Source organism: Heloderma suspectum, chromosome 1, assembly GCF_057233095.1.
Source record: "Heloderma suspectum isolate Gila_16-S chromosome 1, 16-S_ref, whole genome shotgun sequence".
Taxonomy (NCBI): domain Eukaryota; kingdom Metazoa; phylum Chordata; class Lepidosauria; order Squamata; family Helodermatidae; genus Heloderma; species Heloderma suspectum.
Genome location: NC_139458.1, coordinates 276,506,243 through 276,515,495, shown reverse-complemented (window position 1 = coordinate 276,515,495; position 9,253 = coordinate 276,506,243). Strand labels below are relative to the sequence as shown.

The window sequence follows — 9,253 nt, the reverse complement described above, 5'->3', positions numbered from 1 at the left end:
TCTCCTCTTTTCTTTTATGGAGTTACCAGTTGAATGGTGTGGATCTCAGTTTATGTGCATATAACAACTACTGGTAAATGTTTTTTTTAATTAGTATATATTTATTTGACTATTTAGGTATGACATATTAACTCAGGTATATTTATACTTGTGTATTGTGCTTTTCAGGTTCCACCTAAGAATTCAAGTATGATGCTAGACTTGTCTTAGTAAAGGCTGTAATGATTGTTTTTTTCTATATTTTTCCTGTGCAAGTTTACTCAGAAGCAAGTCCCCTGTGTTCAATGGGGCCTACTCCCAAGTAAATGTACTTAGAATTGTAGCCTTAGTCTGCAGTCCTATAGTGACTTACCTGGGAGTAGGCCCCATTGGAATCAATTGGACTTGCTTCTAAGTGGCAAGAAGCTTTACAAGCTTCATGTAAAAGACTGCAGTGCTAATCACCAGGGACCCTTACTAGTTTCCTCACAAACCTGAAAATTTAGGATCTCAGCTTAAATGGATTTATTACATTTCTAGCAGCAGGGACCGACTTCTTCCCTACATCCTTCGAATCTGTTAAGAGAGACACTGGCACCTTTGTGGAGTTCTGTTGCAGGAGTCAGCTGCAGAACTTGGAATAACCATCAGCTACATCAGTAAATATTTGAGAAGAGCTTTAGCAAACAGGTTGTACGGTAGATATTAACAGTAGGAAAGTGATTTGGGACTATCACTTCTCCTTTTTCCTTTTTGCTTCTTTTTTGAGATACTGAAGTTAGAGCTCATTGCCACTGAATCGACAGTATGTTCAGGCCTATTATTTCCCCTTCATTATCGTAGAGTTGCTCAATAAAACCAAATGTGTTATTTGTCCGGCACAGTGACAGTGTATTTCCTTAATGACACAACATCATTGTGTGCCTTAGGAAACAGCTGCGCCAGCCAGGAAAGTGATGACACATACTTGGAATTTTCTCCATCTCTCAACCATGTTTTTGATGACTATCCCATGAAACGAATAAAAGCTATCCGGTGCAAATGTTAGGCAGGTGCTATCCAGCTGCACAACAAACACGGAAAGTGTCGTTCATGAGAACATCATCTATCTTCTCTCCCTCAACCCCCTCCCCAGTCACTCCCCCTCACCCCCTTTCCTTTTACCCAGGCATTTGAACTCATTGAAATGGTGGGTCCCCCCCCCCCAGCCCCCACATCAAGTGTATTAAGATATGATCTCCCCAGTCCTTTAGCTCTAAATAATTTCTATTTATTTCTGTAGGAAAATCCTGCACTTTTAGTTTCTGTTTCCTGGTGATCAGTGCTCAATTTCTCTTCATGCCATTTCAGGACCATTATGAATTGATTTCCCATGAATGATAGCTTACAACAGCCTTCCCCAACCTGGTGCCTTCCAGATGTCTTGGACAGCAACTCCCACCACCCCAGTTACCATGGCCAATGGGGATTATGGGAACTGTAGTCCAAGATATCTGGCAGGGAGGGGAAGGACCAGGTTGGGAAAGAGTAGCTCTTATACTTCTACAATATTGCTTGGTATGAGAACCAATGCATTGCTGTCCGTTGATGTATATGGCAGAAATCTATGGAAGTGAGTGGCAGCTGTTCAGGTGTAGGAAATGGCTCAGTGGTAGAGCACCTGCTTAGCATGCAAAAGATCCCAGGTTCAATCCCTGGTTTCTCCATATAGGGCTAGGAAACTCTAGACCTGCCTGAAATCCCAGAGAGGCGCTATATTTATTATTTCTGATGAATATTTATATACCGCTTCAGCTTAGAAACGGGGATGAGCACCGCACCCTAGAGTCAGACACGACTGGTTGGGGACACCTTTACCTTTTTTACCTTTTATCTGCTAAAAAGCCATCAAGGCGGTATACAAACATTCAAAACAATAACACCTTGCAACAATAAAAACGAGAACATCAAAAACATTAAAACATCAAAAACTACACATTTTAAAACACTACATTGAAAAGATGCATCTTTACACCCTTTCTAAAGGCCAAGAGAGTGGGCGCCAATCGTAGTTCTTGACGGGGTGCATTCCACAGTTTGGGGGCAGCTATATGTCAGTGTGGACAATACTGAGTTAGATGGACCAATTCTCCCACTCAGTATAAGACAGCTGCCTATGTTTTCTATACCCTTCCTCCTTTGTGAGTAGAATATGCTGCTGTTTTGAATGTGACATCGAGTAATTCTATAGACATGAGTCAGATATATATTTGATTTTTACTTACAAATGGTCATTCTAAGTGTGTTACCTGTGTAATGTATGTAGAACCATACTGCATGCTGAGTTAGCACATATACTGCACAATTCTATCCATGTTTACTGGGGAATAAGTTACTTGGAAACATACGTAAACGTATCTAGGATTGCAGCCCAGTAACGTAATAGTAGCGGGTTGTTAAATATCAGAGTTTTAAACAGATGTGTTTATAACATACAGCCTGGATTGTGGCTTGTCAAAGTAACTGTACAGTAGTAAGACATGTTTTGCCTTTTTAATTTGTGATTATCTATATTATTAGTCGTGTGTGGATATAGTTTAAAAGATATATTCTTAGGTGATACTGTAATTTCTATTTAAATGATTATATAGCTCAATAGTACAACGTAATTTATTGTCTTATAGTTTTATCTTAATTGTATTTAACTACATGCCATTTTAAGACGTTAAAAGAGCTATTTTTGTAAATTAATTTGTGGCTTGGCTTTGAAACACAGTGGGATTTCTGAATGTTTTGAATAAATAAACACATAAGACTGGTATACGATATCTCTGCAGTTGGCTTTACTTAATCACATTGGGTAGGTACAATTGCCACTTTTCCCATTGCCCTCGCAAGTGCTAGTTACATTGTGCAAGCATTCGTTTATGCTAGTGCAACGTCATTAGTGACACAACTGCTGGGGCACAATTGGATGTCACCCATTGGATTTGCAACTGTACTTTTGCTTCTCTTCTTTGTTAGATTTGTGCCACCCCTTCTGTTCATTGACAAAGAAGAACCCAGTTCCTATCGGAACTCTACTTTCATATCAGCATTTGAATTTCAAATGGAATTAAAGCACAATTAAAAGCTGAATTCGGGATACAGCTTTTACACTTTACAAAATGTATTTCAGAGTTATTTTCACTTGTGACCATGAACCCTTTGGACCCAGCACTAGTGACTTACAGGTATCCCTTAGAGTGAAGAATGTCAGTGAGTTAGAGGAGCAAATCCTTTTAGGTCACTGGCACTATCCTAAAGGTGTAGCAGAGCAGAAAGGAGTCCCTCAATACTTCCCATTCATTCAGCCCATCTGTGACCTGATTTGAACCTATATATCCAGATGTCAGAGCTTGTGAATAACTATATTGTACAAGGACTGGGGTGTTCTTTTTTATTTTTGTTTGCCCTTCCATTCTCAAGGAATGCTTGCCTAGAACGGGTGTTTTGGAACTCTGGAAGTATCCTAATTAGAATGAAGATTCATCCCATATAGTAATATATAGTAATCCCTATCAGATGATTATATGAGTCTGCATCATTCTCACAAAACTGAATGATTACACAGTCACTGCTTCAAATATGTTCTCTAAGATACCTCCAGTGGAGACCTGGAACCCATTCAGTCCAAAGTCTAAAATTCCCTAACTGCATGATTGCTGGCACCAACATTTATAATGAATACAAAATCAGAATTTAAGGGAACGTTTGCTCTTCCAATCAAATGCTGCTCTGAATATTCAGGATGTCATACTAATACCCACCAGGCTTTCAGTAAATCCCCACTATGTTCATCATATACCTGGATCCGTTAATTGTTATCACACATCTTTTAACAAGTATTGTGTGTGCTCCTTGTACCTGTAATTCTTTAATCCTTTCATCCCAAATCACCTGCATGAACTCAGGCTTTCAGCTTTTCTTTCCAAGCCATGTCCTGTTATCTCATCAGATCACATGAAAAAGCCTTTCATCCTAATGCCAGAGCCCCATACAAATGAATGATGGTTGCACAGTTTAAAGATGCAGTTACATATAAAAAGAAACTGACAAGTTCGTGAAGACTATAAGATCCATTATGCTGAGCAACTGCCAGAAAACAAATTTGTGTGACAAAATCTGGGGGCTCGATTACACTGGGAAAGGAAGGAGGGAGCAATGGGAACACCCATGAAGCTTTGCTTCTTTGGATTTGACCAGAGGATTTTCCATGGAAACCCATTGCTTAGGACATGTAAAACACAACGCTGGAATTCCTCCCATGGGCTTTGTACACAATTGCTGCAATATCTGATAGTTATTATTATGTTGAGCTTTTTTGGAGTGGCTGCAATTTTGTAGGAATGCATTCTCCGCCCCCGGCCCCCCGGCCTCCAGTTATCTACAGGAAGAAGAGTGCATTTAATTATTTGAACCTCCTCGCCAATGTCATGTCAATGACAAGCACCTGTTAGTTCAAATACTATTACTAAGGCTTTCCTCACTAACATAATGCCATGGAAAAGGAATGGGCTGCTGTATCCTCGTGGGAGGGAGATATCTGTTGAATGCAGCATGTTTATCAGCATTTGCGCTATCGCTAAACTTCCATTGTCTCCAATAGCACATGGGAAAGAGAAGATTTTTCTGGACTGAAGAGCCCACCAACTGAATTTATTATGACCTCCTGTATACGTTACTTACATTAAAAAAATTCTTATGCCTGCATAATTCTTTTCTTTTCTATAGTCAGAGACACACATACATACATTGCATTTTCAGCAGAAAATGGAGGTAGCTGTGTGGAGAGAGAATCAGAATGATATAACAGGCAAAGGTTTGGGACACTTAGATCTATGAAATACTGACGTCAGCTTCACAGCTGTCCCCGATATGTATCTTTTACATGTGCTGGTAGGAAACCATGGGTTCATGGACTCTTCCCCACCCATGCATGGAGCCATTGGTGGGAACCAGAGCCTATTTTTTAAAATGCCTATGTGAGTAGGCCAGTGGACATGATCTCCCCCTCCCACTGTTTGCTGTGGACAAACAGCATGAGCAGCATCTGTTTGCCCTTCTCACATTACCATTGCCATGTTTGAGTCACTGCAGTGTGGCACCTTCTTGGGCTATAAAGGCAATGTTAGAAGCCCTGGGCCCACATGGGAGCATGGCCCAGTTTCCAAGGAGAGCCACAGCAGAGTGGAGAGGAGCTCCAGCATGGAGTTCTCCATATGGCCAAGGACTTGTGATGTTACTATTATGGTGTGGGTGGAACCCTACAGCAGTGGTTCCCATGCCTCAAAGATTACATGAGAAGGGTCACTGAGACCCATCAGCATGCACAGCAATGGCTGCAAGCTCTTTCCCTGACAAAGGCTCCTCTGCATTCAACAGCAGTAAAGAAGCACTTCTACTATGCCTCTCCTGCTGACACACAGCGCCCTCCAGTAAGCGTATCAGGTCCTCCAACCCCATTCAGTGGGGCTCAATGGTGGAAGCTCCTACTGCACAAGTTGCCACTGATAGAAGAGGGGATGTCACCAGATGTGGCTTTCCTCATCATAATTCTGCAGTGATGCATGGTAGCATTCTCACTTCTCTGTGGTTCTTAAAAGCAGAGGTGCATGCTTAGATTTCTTTTGACTTTGAGGGCTGTACACTGTGATCTACGATTAAAGTAAAACCAGCCCTCCACCTCCCCTATGTAGGTGTTTTAATATTTGCATCCATTCCAGTTTCCAACCATATTCCTAAATATCTGCTAAAAGCAAAACCAACAACTCATGAATTAACTTGCAGTGCAGATGAGCTGGATTGTGACTTTTGATCTAACAAGCTCATCTCTTACAAAGTTTCCTTTTATTGAAAACAACATGGTTTAGGAATGTTGTTTCTAATGTGAATGTGAAGATCAAACTGACCGGAACAAATGTAATTCTGGGGAATCAGATTCTAAAGCCAGAGGAAACAGAGATTAACTGTAGGATTTCCCACTAAAATCAAAATGTTTTGTTAGAAGATTTAAAATGCAGTATTTGGATGATTTGGCCACCCTCATGCTCATATGCTTCATCCTCCCCTTAGGAGTTTACTTCCCTCCCTGATGTGATGGTTTGGGAAAACCATGGCTTGTTGTTACATATGAAGCAGCAAACTATGGTTTGTGTTTGCTCTCCAAACCAGAAATGGAAACCATGGGTTGAGGGAATTGGAGTGCATAAGGGGAAGAGGGAGCTCACATTCCCAAGGATAGCCAAACTGTGGTTTGCTGTTACATGGGAACTGCCCCACTGTGCCAAATTACACATGATTTTAAACACATCTTGTATTTATTATTGCCATATCTTCTAATCTGGAGGCAGCATAATAGCATTTTGCAACTTCTGGCTTTATTTCCTTTCTTAAGGGAGCAATCCTATGGCCACTAGTCAGTGGCTAGGTGGCCATAGGATATGTCAGTTTCCGGGAACAGACCTTGGAGCCCATACTCCAAGGTCAGTTGCTAGAGAACTGACCTTTCCCCCATCCTGCACTGCCTCGCAGGCAGCTTGGAATGGTCCTGTGCTCCGTGCACAGAAAAGGAGCGCAGACTGGTGAAAACGGGGCATTCCAGGGGGGCATTCTGGGGCGGGGAAGGAAGAACTTTTGGTATGACCTACATCCTACATGTCTTCTGGCAGCTGCTTCCCCCAATCCGCCTTCCCGCAGCTAGACAGCCAAAATTGGCTGTCTAGCCACAAATGTAGGGCGGCTGAAGCTTCTCCGTAGGTGCTTCTCCGTGCTTCTCCTGCCCTGCATTGGATAGGCAGTTGCCTCCGAGTTCGGAGGCAGCTGTCTATCCCCATAGGATTGTGCCCTAAGCAGATTTGTATCCTAACCTTCCTTCCAGGAGCATGGTGTAGCATCCAGTATGCCTTGCTAGCATTCTCCCATGGATATCCCACTTTGCATTTTGCATTCTCCTGTGACCAGAGTGAAGCACATGCTGACAGATCTATCTCCTTCTACTTTATAATTGCTTGTAGGACAGCACAAAACCATACAGAAAAAAACAACAACTATTATTATATGTATACCACTGGAGGTTATTACAGAGCATTACAAAACATGCTGGAGAAGACTCAGAGATCTATTTTGGGATGCATACCACAATATGAAGCAGCTGTAAAATGGTGGTAGCCTTGTAGAGATGTCAGGCGTATACCCAATGGCAATTTCTTGTGTGGCTCACAGTATGGTCTGGACAGGTTGGCCCCGATAAATGTGTTTTGTATATACTTAAACACAGTTCTATGGGAGCAAAACATGTATACAGATATTCCGTTACACAAGTCTGGTATTGTTAAGATGACTGCCTTTGTTCATATACTTTTGCCAGATATTAAAGCTGATTCTAACACTCCTGTGAAAGCAAAAGCACATGCAATAGATGGGGCATAATCACTTTAAGAGCAAATTATTAAAGCGGCCAGGCATGTAGACTACAAAATCATTATGAAACCCAGATCTCTATCTCCAAAGGCTTTTTTTCCTGGACTTTATGGGAGCAATGTGGCTAAGCGACATGCAACTGTAAACCTGAAGGGACAGTTTCTACCTTCCATATCTTGCACTTCAGCATGATGTGCATTCAGACATAATTCATTACCTTCATGATGGGTATTAGAGAGATTTACAGGATGCAATTTCGGTTGTCATGAGGTAAAGGCAGCAGTTGAAGGAACATCTGTCCAGGTGGTTTTGATATATAAAACGTGCAGAGGTTCAAAAATTCCATGCACTGGAACTTGACAGGAAATCATCTAAAGCACAATCTACAACTGTACAGACACATGAACCACAATTAGTCATGGTTATGTTGCAGTTTCGGATCTGAAATGCTTCGTTCCCCTTCCCAGGTGTTTTCTTCCTTCTAATGAAATTATTCACAGGCTAGCAACATGGAGACAGTTTGTGCATATGAAATATTCTTGAGGTTCATTACTTTTGTGAGAATAGGGTATATATTTAGGAACATAGAAGCTGCCTTATACAGACCATTAGTCCATCTAGCCCAATATTGTTGACAGTGACTGGCAGTGGCTATCCAGGGTTTCAGGCAGGAGTTTTCCCAGCCCTACCTGGAGATGGCGGGATCGAACCTGGGACCTCCTGCATGCAAAGGATGTGTCCTACAGCCTTCATTTGGTTTATGTAGGACTACTAGTTTCTTCTAAAACAATGTCTTCTGTATGTTTAATGCCTATGTATGTTTAATCAGAAGTAAATGTTTTTTGCTTCCAGGTAAGTGTGTAAACTTGCAACCTAAATGCCATGCCTGTTTTTTTCTTTTTCTTTGATTTGATACTTGAAGGACATTAGAGATACAACGTTTTCTAAAGAGCAAATCAATGCCAATTGACTAATGGAATTTCATTACTGTTAGCTAGCTAGATATACAACACACAAACACAACCTATTACTGCCACCATGACATAAAATCATCTCCCTTAGGAATGGGTGAATCTGTCACACTCAGTTTTGCTCAGGTTCTCATTTTTCTACTGCTAAATTAATTCTGTCCCATTTCCTCATTGGACTGTGATTTTTTTTTATTTAGTCTGCATGGAAATGTGTGCGTATTTTCCATGTGCATGTTTTAAAATATATACATTTGTCCTATGCATTTTTCAGACTATGCATTTTTGTGCACACTTTTCCAGATGAATGCATTTTGGTAAGCAATTTTCAATTAAATCATTTTTGTGTTCATTTCCCCCAATATATGCATTTTTTGTATGCACTGTTTCAAATGTACACACCTTTGGTGCAGTCTTTCTAGTATATGCACTTTTGTACATGTTTTCTTTTCTTTTTGTGAACTGCATCACAAATTTTGGAAAAGCGCAGATTTCAATGTCTAACTGCGTCCCAATTCATTTATATGTTCAGGAGGTGTGAATTTGGTATGTTCGCATTGAAATGTGAACTGAACAAATTTCTCACCCATCCCTCGCATATTGGCTACAACTAACCACTGAGTGGTCAATGACACATTAGGCCTTCCAGACAAGATGGACTAGTAGCATACTGTATTTTTGTTGTTCAGAAAGGTCTAAGAAGTAGAAAATGTTAATAGTCCTTCTAAAGTCATGGTGCCTGACTGGAAAATATGAAATACCATAGATATGACACATTGTACATTATGGTGACATAACTCACAGAACAAGAACTGTCCTATGTTTGCAACAGAAAACAACTCTCATAAGATTTTCACATATTTGTA

At 40.8% G+C, this 9,253-nt stretch overlaps 1 non-coding gene across 1 annotated transcript; it reads left to right on the top strand.

Annotated features, from left to right (window-relative positions):
* Positions 1-1,615: 1,615 nt before the first annotated feature.
* On the top strand, positions 1,616-1,685 carry TRNAA-AGC (transfer RNA alanine (anticodon AGC)). The gene has a single exon. It is a non-coding gene; the product is annotated as a tRNA-Ala (tRNA).
* Positions 1,686-9,253: the final 7,568 nt, after the last annotated feature.